The sequence below is a fragment of the Numida meleagris genome, chromosome 13, assembly GCF_002078875.1.
Source record: "Numida meleagris isolate 19003 breed g44 Domestic line chromosome 13, NumMel1.0, whole genome shotgun sequence".
NCBI lineage: Eukaryota > Metazoa > Chordata > Aves > Galliformes > Numididae > Numida > Numida meleagris.
This window is the reverse complement of record NC_034421.1, coordinates 8,477,383-8,489,557: the sequence shown is the minus strand read 5'-3', so window position 1 is coordinate 8,489,557 and position 12,175 is coordinate 8,477,383. Positions and strand designations below refer to the sequence as shown.

Here is a 12,175-nt window from a genome sequence, read left to right as displayed (position 1 = left end):
TCTCTGGTGTGCTCACAAAAATTCATCATGAAAATCTTTGCCTTCCTGCCTTGTCCCACACCAGTCCAGCAGTGCAGGCTGTGCCCTGTTACAAGCTGGGGAGAATCCTGGGCATCAATCAGCAGCAGAAGCGCTTCAGCACTTTGGTTGGAGAAGTGACCTGTGCAACTTGTGAGGTATAAATCCTTTTGTTGGGATTTGTGTAATAGCAGGAAGCATGAGAATCTACAAACTTCAGGCAGGAGAAAGAACAGAGGATTAAAGTTCCTAGTCCTTGTCTTTTTCTGCACTACTGCATCAGGAGGAAAACCCACTGAGACAGATGGACAGCTGCAGTAAGACATGGCAGTGCAGCAGCCTGCTCTGGCACACAGACATGTCTGTGCGAGAGGAACAAAGATGTTGCTCCCTTATCTTACTTTAAAAAATGGTCCAACTTTCACCTCTGAGGTACGGTGTTACATGGCTCGTAATTTGTGGTGGAGCTGTGATCCCCAAATCAGCCAGCTTTTTTGTGTTCATATAACCACAAATTTAAAAGTAGAGAATACTGCTACTTAGGGCTGATTCTTGCTTGGTGATATTTTATCAGGAGCTGCACTCTTCATTATCTGAGTCTTTCTGTTAGTTGCTGGAAGGTGTGCAGTTCTCATAGAAACCATACATAAAAAAATGTGAAAAGCATGTAATAGAAACTGGAGAGGAAAAAACCATCTTTAACCTTCCCTTCAAATAGAGCCTTATGGCTGATATAAAACAAGCTCTGGGAACAGCTTTGGGTCTGCTCAGCTGCTTCTGTAATATTTCTGTAGGTTTTGAGCTTGTTTTTTTGTTTGTTCGTGCACCGAACTTTATTTTTGTGACTACGCACAGATCCTTGGGTGACTTTCCAGGGACGCTCAGAGTGTTGCACAGTGTTCTGAGCTTGGAGGTGCTTGTCCCCTGCGCAGTTCTGGCACTGGCCATGGCACAGGGCACCCTCAGCCACCAGTGTGCATGCCTAGCCAAATAACAGGGAAATGTACTGGAAGTACATTGAGCCTTTCGTGCTCAAGATACCGCAAAGCACTTTGCATAGACCATTTAGTGCTAGCAGGAAAAGGGACCCTAAAGACAAGAGGCAGAGTGGAGCATGCTGAGCAATGCTGGCAAGAAGGCTTTCATCACCAGCATGGGATCCTGAAAGCGCAGTCCAGCGAGAGGGAGTAGGATTTTGGGACATCTCTATAAATTTGAGCAGAATGGGGCAGCAGAGAAGTGGGGAAATTCCTCTATAAAATTCCTCTATAACAGCTTATATATGCATTTCAGGTACTTCGGTGACAGGCCATGCTGTGCCCTTGTGATAGGGACAGAGGGGTTCCTGGGGGGAGTAGGTGTATGGCTGGGTGAGTGCTGTGGGCTTCTCATTTACAATATGGTTCGTATTCATACTGCATTAGCACATACATTAATATAATATTTATATTGCATATAATATATTAAGATGTTATATTAATATTGGGGTGGCAGGTGAGAGCTGGAAGTGCAGATTAATACCTTCTCATTCTCCTATGTTTTGCAAACTCATAGGAAAATCATTATCTCATTCACATAATAAATTGAATAATCTCTCATACACTCAGCTAATTATACCCAGCTCAGGTGCATTGAAATGAACTACTGTCATACACAGCAAATGGGTCTGAGGTGAAACAAATGTCTGATTTAAATCTGATTGAGTCCTGACTGCTTTCTGCCTGCAGCTTCGGTGTTGCACCTGGGTGGGGGTGTTGTCCCCATAGTGAGCTGTGGGATACAACAGCTATTTTTGTAGGGTGGCTGAGTGCTGAGAGTAGTGTGGTGATGAGCCACGTGGAGCTGATGGTTAAGTAAAGTTGAGGAAAATGAGTCAAAAACCTCTGTGAGAAAACTCCAGTCTGACCTAGAAAGCTGATATCTTCCAAACTTCATGTGCTTTCAGGCAGTTGCACTGAACTTCAGCTGCAAATGCTTCTGTGCTTTGTATTAATCCTCAAGGCAGAGCATAATGTCACTGCTGCAAAAACGCGGTAGCATTTTCATTATAAAACAAGTCTACGGCTTATTGAATTTTGCTCTAATTAGATCTTTTTGGTCTCAGTTCTCCTCCTCACCATGTACTGTGAGGCCAGTTTGTTTTCCTTGGCCTTGAGGACTTGGGAGAAGCTTGTGGGAGATGTTTTGAACTTCCTGAGTCTCCTGCCTCCTGGCTTATGTGTGATAGACACACACAGTTCGTGGAGGGCAGGCTGTGAAGCGGGGCTGTATGGGTCAGGAGCCCTGAAGAGCAGCCATCCTGCTGCCCTTTGTGCATTGCAGCGTTGGTTTTAACCAAAAACATTTTGGGGGTGAGTTTTGGCCTTTGAGGCCGAAAGCTTAAAGGCAAAATGTTGTTGCTAATCCAGGAGCAAAGGCCAAAGGAAAATGACTTTGCTGACTGCTGCGGGTTGTGGAGTGCTGCAGGCTGGCAGGAAGCACGTGGTCATGGGACACGGGGCTGTGTTATGGGAGTCTGGGGGCGTTTCTTCTTGGGAGTGGAGCTCCCACAAGGCTGAGTGCCCCCAGACAAACAGCTGGCAGGGGTGGAGGGCTGTCCTCCACATGAGTGACAAACCATGTGTTTACTGGCACCACGTGCAATGCCTTTTTGCACACGTAGGAGACTGATCGTGCGCTCTGCATCATGACAATCGACAAGCTGTGTGAAGGTAACAACCTCCCAAGTGTCATGGGAGGTGTCTTGCATTTCTCTTTGGACTATTCACTTCCCCTTTGACCAGGAATGAATTTAAAAGGTATGGAGAGGCTGCTTTTTGGCTATCACAGCAGCAGCATCTTCTCTAGGCTTTTAATTTCCTCTACCTCTTGCCCCATTGACACAAGATAAGTGTGTTGGGAAGGTAGACATTAGCTCACAACTTCATGGGCAATTGATTGGCACCAAAAAGAAGCCATTACAGTACCGAGTGTAGCTGGCTTAAATATTATTCACTATGTGCTTGTTATAGTATACCAGAATTGCCCATTAAGACTGCAGAGGTGAGAGCCTCAGGAGAGACTTCCCCATCCTGCTCCATGCTGGTTCAGCTGGGCTGGCAGTAGCATTAGGAGTAAATGTGGCTCAAAGCAACACGCAGCTCCTTTCTGTTTGTGGTGAATTTAAGAAGGATATTTATAGGCATCAGTCATCTCTGGTCTCCTTTGATCCATTCTTTCCAACTGAAGATCTGACGTTTTGGGGGGAAAAAAAAAAACCTTGTCTTTACAGTGGCAGAATTAGAAATGCCAAGACGCCAGATTTCAAAATGCTTCTGATGCCTTTAATGCTTATGTTAACTTCTAAAAAATATCTGAAGGCACGATCCAGAAGTAGATGTGGGCACAGAAAGCAGCAGATGACCTTGTTCCACTGCTGTTTTGCATAACGTGTCTGTGTAGTGCTAGCTCTGAGGTTGTTGCAGGTGCTCCCACCTAGAATGTTAAGTCCCTGCCTGAGCCCATCTCCTGTAAATACACTTGTACAAAACATGCCCACCCTCTTGCATGCATATTCATGCTGCGCCAGCTCCTGCTGGGGATAATGCTCTGTGCAGAGAGCCCCGCTATTAGCTCTGACTGACACATGGATTCCCAATCTAATGTATGTATGTCACCAGAAGATCACACGAGCTTTGAAGTCAAATGTGTGCTTGGGAGCTGAGCTACTTTTGTTACAGTGCAGCATTAAAGAAGGGGTATGAAGTCCCCTGCTGCTGGATGGCACTCAGCCATAAATAGGCTGATAAAGAGGAGGTGTGGGCAGTGTGCTAATACTGAGATGCTGCCTGGAGGCTACAGTAGTGAGCAGTGCTACAGGGGGAAGGCTGGTGCTTCTGCTTGGCTTTCCCAGACAAGGTGCCACAGGGCAGCAAGAGCCTCAGAGAAGAAAATAGCGTGGCCCTTCTGCAGTGCCTGGTCTGCAGCCTCTGAGACCGTGTCTGAACATCATTAACAAATGATGCTCATAATGCCAAGACTCGCAATAACAAAGATTCTGCATCCCCGCCCAAACAGTGTGTTCACATCTATTCTGTGTACCTATAAACGTATACCACGTACAACTACTTTGCCTGTTTTTAGAGGAAAGCTCGGACTTTTGGGGATGAAGATGTTCCCAAGTGATTCAGGCTGGGAGTGTGCTAGGACATGCTGAGGTTGCCTCAGAGGCAGCCAAGCCGTTCAGCTGGCACTGGGTGAACAAAAACAGCTCAAGAAACCTATTGCAGATGAGATATTTACAGACTGAGCAAGGTGTAACACAACAGATGTTACTGTATGTACACAATAAGCAGCCAGAAGGTACTTGCCTGCCTGTATACCTAGCTCCGTAGTTCCTTTACCCTATTTGAAAAGTTACTGATGAGCATCATGAGTAGTGCTGAGACTTGAGCACCCACATCATCCTCTTCATCCCGGTAATACAGAATGGAATCACTGTTCTGTTGATACTTAGCCAAACCATAGTGCATACTCATCCTCTGCAGTATTTCACCAGTTAAGAGCAATCTGTTTACTGGTAATCTTGTTCATGCTTGCTCTTGAGTTGAAGCACAAGCGATGATAAAAGCCGCGTGTATGAGTATCAACAGCACCCAGAAACCCCGCTGTTGTAATTCGGTGCAGCTTATTTTCAAGGTTGCAGTATCCTCTGCAGCCCGGCTTCTTCATCCAAACTAAGCCACATCAAGTCCATTGGAAAGCCCGTGTTAGCTAACCCTGAACTCACATAATTGTTATGCCTCATTAATTTGGTGTGTTTATTTAAATAGGTTGGTGTGTTCCTGAAAGCAGTAATCTAGCATTTAAAAAACTATTTCTGATCGCGTCACGGTCCTTTGAGCAGCTGCAAGCATGAACTGCTCCGCTACTCTTTTGTCTTTCTCATTTGAATGCGATAGGTACCTTACAAATGAACAGAGCTGGAAAGGTGCTTAATTTATGAACCAAGACGTGCCTCTAAATAATCTCTAATTAAGTTCATCCGTGACCTGGCACATGGCACCTAGCTTAGTCTGGGCATTGCAAACCATTAGTAAACATTTTAATTGTAATAATTGCCACTGGCAGCAATTATTTTCAGAAGGATGGCTAATTTCAATCAGCAGAGGGTATCCGAAATGTGAGGAGCACATGTCCTGTCTTTTAACAAATACCAGCCGAGCAGCTGTGCAGCAGCGTGATGAGTGCTCAGCTTCGCGTTGCGAGAGCGGTGCTGGGTTTCGAGAAGTTGAGGACATCTTCTCAAGCGCCCGAAGGCGGACGTGGCTGGAGCAGCCAAACGCGCTGCTGGCCCTGGAGAGCTGCAGGACAGGCTGCTTTGGGTGAGGTGGATGCGAGGTGCTGCAGGGTGGGGTGCACGTGAACTCATCCGCGGTGCCGCTGTGCCGTGCTGCAGCTGCTCGCCTCAACGCGAGGCCGTGCCGTGGGATCTGTGAGCTGGGAGGAGCGCCAGCGCCCGGCCGTGCTGCCAGCTGCACACTGCCAAGCTGGGACGGAGCCGCCGCTGTTTGCGCTGGCGGGAGCCGGCTCTGCTCCATTTCTGAAAGATGGAAAAAGCGGAACACCCGACCAGAAATTCAAAATTGAGTGGAGGATCGTGGTCAAACGCTGCAATTAGATACGGAGATGCAGAAGAGGAATAAAGTGCACCATTATTTCTTTGTTAAATTAACTTTTCTTCCCCAGCCCTGTAATGCTTACTGGTGAGATGTCACTTGCAGTGTTTTTCCCCATGCACTCAGCGTGGTTCTGTTGTACAAGCACTTTAGCACTGAATTAATTGCTACGTTAATGGATGTCTCTAGTCCATTAGTAAATTAAGACCTGATGCTAATCCTCTTAGGGGGGAGCGAGGAGGGAGTCTATTCAGTGCCAAGGCATTCAGTTCCTTACCAGTAGACTCCAAACGTTCAAAGGCAGGAAGGGTGTACATCAAAGACGCTATAATTTGAAAAAGGTACAGGAAGCTGATCTCAAGGCCTGCCCGTGTTGCAGCAGATAAATTCTTTTGAATTTATCATCAACCATATCACCACGGCTTGGACATGGATGGGCCTTTACCGCCAGTTGTTCTCTTCAAACAGCATCCAACAACACGGTGGTTAACTTTTTGTGTCTGGCACTTGGAAGGATACCAGCAGCCTGAAATGTCGTGGGGATATGACTGAAATGAGGGGAATTGCCCATTCTCCCAGTCTGATGGATTGTTGAAATTGATGCCAGTCTGCTTTGGGCCTTGCCAAGAGGTGCTTTTCTGTTTCGTGGCTCTAGATGGATTTGTTTCCAGGTGTTGGTTTGGGATCACTGTACCACAGCCAGGAGAGGGGCACGGGGAGCCCAGTTTGCTGCTTCTGCCTGCTGTGCCACAGCCCCTGGTCCCTGTGGGTACAGCACACCACTCGTCCTCGTCCCTTGGAGCACATCGTGTGTAGGCTTAACTGGGGTTACGCTGCTTTCCGTTATAGAGATATAAATAACTGTGTGTTCTGACCTGATCATGCTTGACTTCTGCCTGAGCATTACTGCATTCTCCCACCACCCCCGAGTAGTTCTGCTCTATAAATACAAGCCAAGCTTACACATTTTGCCTTTAATAGTATATGAAAATGAAATTTGCTCTGTAAGGGATGCAATCACAGATCAAAAACTGTTCATGTGGGTTTTTCCACTCTACCGGCAAAAAATATAACAGTTAATTAGGCTGGAAAACCCAAAGGAAAGTGAATTCAGACGACCAATCATGGTGTGGCATGGAAAATATCTCCATGACAACAGAAATTTACAGCACTTTGGTTTTAATATATCAAAGGATAAGGGTAATTTTGCAGCCACTACACAGATTTACCCCCCTCTCTTTCTCTTGATAGTCACTGGATTGAATGGAAGCTAGGCTAATATCCCAGATGTGAAAGCGAAGGCAGGATTACAAAGCCTACAAAATGTTATAAATGCAAATGGACCAGCAAGGTGAAAACTTGCCCTGCTGTACAGCACAAACGTTTTGGCCTTTTTTTTTTTTTTTTTTTTGCAAGATATTACAGTATATCACAGTGATTTCTTCCTAAATGTTAGTATCACATCCTTTACTAGTACGGGGCTCAGTGCAGTACAAGCAGCACAGGCAGTGTGCATCCAAAGCAGCATGGTGCACCTCCTGGGGACATCATTGCTAACTGACATTTCTTGGTGCTACTATTTTGTATCCTCTAAGAAGTTCCAGGGTGAAAAAGAACTAAAAAGGGAAAAGATGAGTTTAGAGATCATGGATATATATCCAAAAGTCTGACCTACATTCTCCTGCTCTTAATGAACAGGAATATTATGCTTCCATCTTAAACACTGCCTTCAGTATAGTTTGTAAATGTATCTGCATGCATGAGCATCTCTTGAAGAAAAGATCGTACAGCCTCTAGTAAGGGACGAATCAATTAGAATAGATTTTAGAATAGATATTTCATTAGTGATTTTTCTACAATTAATCTATCTGAATTTTCAGTTAAAATCAAACTGAAGAAGGATGGTATTGACTCTTGGCAATATTTTCAAAATATTAAAACTGATAACAAAAGGATTTCTGTTAAATTCTGTTTTGTACCTGGAGGAAAAAAAATCCTAGCAGGAAGCACATCAGTTTTGATTAGATTCAACAGGGCGCTCCTGTACGTGGAAGGACATCGCTCTGCTCTGCCTGCGAAGAGCTCATCTCTTGGTTTTGCTCACTTGAGCATGCTTGGTGTGACGCCTTCCAACCAGCCATGCCTTGAACTCTTGGGCAGCGCTGGCTGTGAGCAGGAGGGAGGAAAATGCTGTCTGTAAGTGCATGGGAATGGCATGATAAGGAATAACTGTGGTGGTCTTGGGTTTTTTTTTGTAATACTGTATGGAAGACGCTAATAGGATCAGTCTTTCATGATGATAAATATATTTAAAACAAATGTTAATAGGCAACATGAAATTGCTAGCAAATTAGAAAATTACTAATAAAATCCAATGGGCCTCATTTTAACATTGAGAATGCATCTGGATTTTAGAACCACTGTCCTTCCTGAGTGCACAGAAAGCAACGGGGCAGTAAACAAAGGTGGGTTTGGTGCAGGGCCCAAGGGTGCCTCTGTTTTGAATCCTTATGGTGGTAGCCTTCAGCACCTGGAAAAAGAAAACTACTGTGCTTTAAAATAACTGAAACAGGGCTGAACAGTTTTAAGGGAGGTGCTGGAAATTCCTTTCCTAAAAATGCACCAGCCCAAACCCTAATGCGTTGTGCAGGGGGGAAGCTGAGAACGCAGGCAGAAAGACTAGACAGTGCTGAGAGGGAGAATTGGTAAATGCAGACAAAGGAATGTAAAATACATAGTGAATAAATTAATTGGATAAACACTAGGGCCAAGAGGTAAACCAGAACAGAGACCCACGTCTTGTAATAATGCTTTCAAAACTACTTGGATTAAAGGAGAAAGTAGAGATCAAACAAGCTAATTTAAGTAGATGCCAGCCTCAAAGGATAATGTGGACCTTAATTACTTACTCTTACTCTTCCTTCTCTTCTTAACGAAGTGAATTTCCCAGCTGGTGTTTCTGACTTTTGCCAGACAGGAACCAGACTGAACATTTCAACAAATGGAATTGGCGAGGTCCTGCTTCTCACCACGTTCATCTTTCCATTTATCCTTAGCTTTTAATTATTTTCCAGCCTGGTCATTTAGCTTCTCCCTTACTGAAAATCGCTTAAAGAAATATTTATGTGGCAAGGTAGGGACTGGCTCAGATGCTGTAAGGCCCTATACTCCTTCCAGTCAAGGTGATGCCCTTCTTCCAACCAGCTTGGGGCTCCTCGACTTTGCTGACTCTACCCAAACCGAGCTCCTGTCACAGCAGCTCTCATACCCCATCTCAGCAAGGTTTTGTGCACTGAGCAACATTCACGTTTGGGCTTTAATGTTCTTCCTTGCCATGGGTCACTTCTGAACTTTGGGATCATTTGGGAGGGTTTCTGTCCTCCTGGGTGCAGTGCCCAAAGGCTCAGGGCTGGATTTTTTGCCTTCCAACACATTTTGAGTAGTATATCTATCAGAAAAGCTCAGATGACTTGAAAAACTTCATCCCAAAAGCAGGAAAAGTGAAAGTTTTATTTTTTTTAGGCTCCCATAAGTGATAAAAAATAAATGTCAGTTTTACATTTGGTGGTAAAATATCCCTCCAAGTGCAGATGTGATTTGTAGTTCTGGTGGATGGAGACAGGACACCGGAGGGCCTGTGTTACTATTACAAAGCTCGATAGCTGCTCTGTCCTCCTAAATCTCTGCTGGAAAGTGATTGTGGGGCTGCTTGTGGAGCTCTTTGGGGTTGGTGTGCTGCAGCTCTTGAAGGGCTTCCTGCTGGTGAGGACCCAGCTGCAGTCATCCTCCTTTTCCTGACTGGAGTCCCCACTTGTAGCAGGAGAACCAAATGAATGGAGCCTCGTTCTGTCACCGTGCCTGGGCTGTTCTCATGATTCTAAGGGTGGTAGACAGAGAGACACTCCTGGAGGGCAGAAAAGGAAACAGTAATGCAGCCAGAAATAAGGGCATGGGTAACTGTACTCTGAAGCAGAAACAGGAGAGTGAAATGAGGACCAGACTGTGTCTAGGTATGTGTCCAAAGAAATGCTATGGTATTGTTGTTTTTGTCCACAACTTTCAAAACTAGATTTAAAAACTTAAGATAGAAAAATGCTGTGAAAATCCAAAGAGATGATTACACCAAAGGGAGACTATGACACAGCCATTGTCCATGTCACATACCAGTTTGAATTTATTTCATAAGACTTCAAGATGCCAAGGAATCACAGCCTCTCTATGGGAGTAAATGGGAAATACATGCCAAGCGTGTCACAACAAAAAAAAATTACCTTTTTAATAGATTTGTGTTGTAAATGAGTAATCAGTCCACTGATAGGATACAACAAGTTGGAACCACAGAAGTGATTCAAGGAAAGGTGGTGGTTTCCTTTTCACTCATGTGATTCTCTGCTAACAGAAATACTACCCTGTCCAGAATAGCAACTATAGCAACAGTAGGATTTCTCTGGGTAGAGGTCAGACAATATAAGCTGTTTTTCACTGGCTGATTCGAACATGCCATCCCCACAATTGGTATTATTGGTGGCGTTGGAAGTCCTTTGCTGTGATTATATTTAATCTGGGGCTAGAGCAAGGCTGAGTAATTAAAGCTGTCAGCTAAAAATGAAGTACTTGTATACCTTTGAGAACAATTTTAAAATCATTTGCAGTCTCAGTTATCTTGAGAAAATTATTAACAAAAGAAGCTGTCCACAAGATGGAGGAAGGCATGCCTTGAGGGTATCTCTGTGTCTTGTCCACTGCACAGAACATTGTTGCCAATGACAGTACTATGAAAATCCCTGTATTTGAGTAGACAATATTTCTACAGGTGTGTTGGGAGTGAAAGTCAACCAGTCATCAGCTCAGTAAAAGAGCACAAAGCTACTGGTCACGCAAAGGGGGTTGCCTGTACTCAGCCGTATTTACACAGTGCCTGGCTTTAGGAGACAGAAGTATCTGATAGAAGTATCTGATAGGTTCTTGTGTTCGTGTGCTAGGCTATGCCATGTTGCTTGCTGTGCTTTCCTGCTTTTCATAAAGCAGCCTGTGTCCCACCAGGGTGCAGGTAGTGGGAGGGAGGCTGAATTTTGTCCCTCAAGTCTTATGAGGAGCGGTTAAGGGAACTGGGGTTGTTCAGTCTGGAGAAGAGGAGGCTCAGAGGAGACCTTCCCACTCTCTACAACTCCCGGACAGGAGGTTGTGGTGAGGTGGGGATTGGCCTCTTCTACTGGTTAACAGTGATAGGATGAGAGGTGATGGGCTCAAGTTGTGCCAGGGGAGGTTCAGGTTGGATATTAGGAAAAATTGCTTCTCAGAAAGAGCACTGAGGTATTGGAGCAGGCTGCGCAGGGAGTGGTGGAGTCACTATTCCTGGAGATGTTCAAGAACAGCAGAGTTGTGGCACTGAGGGACATGGGTCAGTGGGCAATATTTGTGATACGCAGACCATTGGACTAGGTGATCTTAGGGGTCTTTTCCAACCTTAACGATTCTGTGATGTTGAGGTGTTTGTGCTCGTTGAGCAGAGTTTCTATCTGTGCTGCACTACACTTTATCCATTATGCTGTGAATACAGCTATCCTCAATTTTTTGGGCCGTGCGGCTGGAATATCTAGCTTTCTCTGCAGCCTCAGTGATGATGCCTGAGATTAAACTTTGAACTACACCTGCTCCAGACATGGCGTTCAGGAGTTAAAAAAACAAAGGCAGCATCTGTTTCCCCAGTGGTCTTTCTGTACATGTTGCAGCAGGTGTATTTGTACAGCCTGGGCTGTGGGTTTACTCTCAGGGTGCTTGGCACTGATGTTGGGCTATGGCAGTGGCTGCCTTGCAGATCAGTGGGATCCCATCGGCGCTCACTGCTCTTGTTTGCAGAGAGAGAGATGCACGTGCAGCTATCGAGGGCATGCCATAACGATAGAAAGCACTTCTCTGAAGTTCCTTATTGACACCAGTAGGTGCTCCTAGGATTCAAAATCTCAGCTTCTATGTCAGCACAATGCACAGTTCGTGGTACAATTTCTGGGGATGTGCAATCACAGGAGCTGGTGTTCTGCAAGCACCAGTTGCTCATACCAGTGCTTCAGTAGAGTTGTGTGAAAAATGCAGTGCTAGCTTGCCAAATACTGGAAAAGACAGTGGTGATGCTTTTTGTGTAACATTCTGGGGCTGGGAGGGTACTCATAGGGCTTACTTTGCAATATCCTCCGATAGAAGTATTATGTTAATTCATATTTTTTTTTCATCTGTCTTTTTAGGATCTCTGCTTCGTAAAGGAAACACTTGTGCTGTCTGCTTCTATACGATGCCACGCCTCTAGTTCACACTGAATTTAAGGATAAAGCCTTCTCTTCCCTGGGTTGCTTGTACCAAGCTCCGCAAATCCTGATGGCCTTAAACACGCCAACCTGGTCCCAGCAGAGCTACTCATGTCCTGAGCTATGCAGGTTTGTACTGAGACGTTTAGCTGGTCATCAGAAACCTAAATAATACCTGTTTGAAATTATGTGTCCTAA

At 45.0% G+C, this 12,175-nt stretch overlaps 1 long non-coding RNA gene across 10 annotated transcripts in view; it reads left to right on the top strand.

Annotated features, from left to right (window-relative positions):
* The window catches only part of LOC110406088, a 160,363-nt gene that overhangs the window by 122,928 nt on the left and 25,260 nt on the right, over positions 1-12,175 (top strand). For all 10 annotated transcript variants that reach the window (XR_002443264.1, XR_002443268.1, XR_002443269.1 and 7 more), the window contains one exon: positions 11,918-12,106. This is a non-coding gene — a long non-coding RNA (uncharacterized LOC110406088). The remainder of the gene's footprint in view (positions 1-11,917; positions 12,107-12,175) is intronic.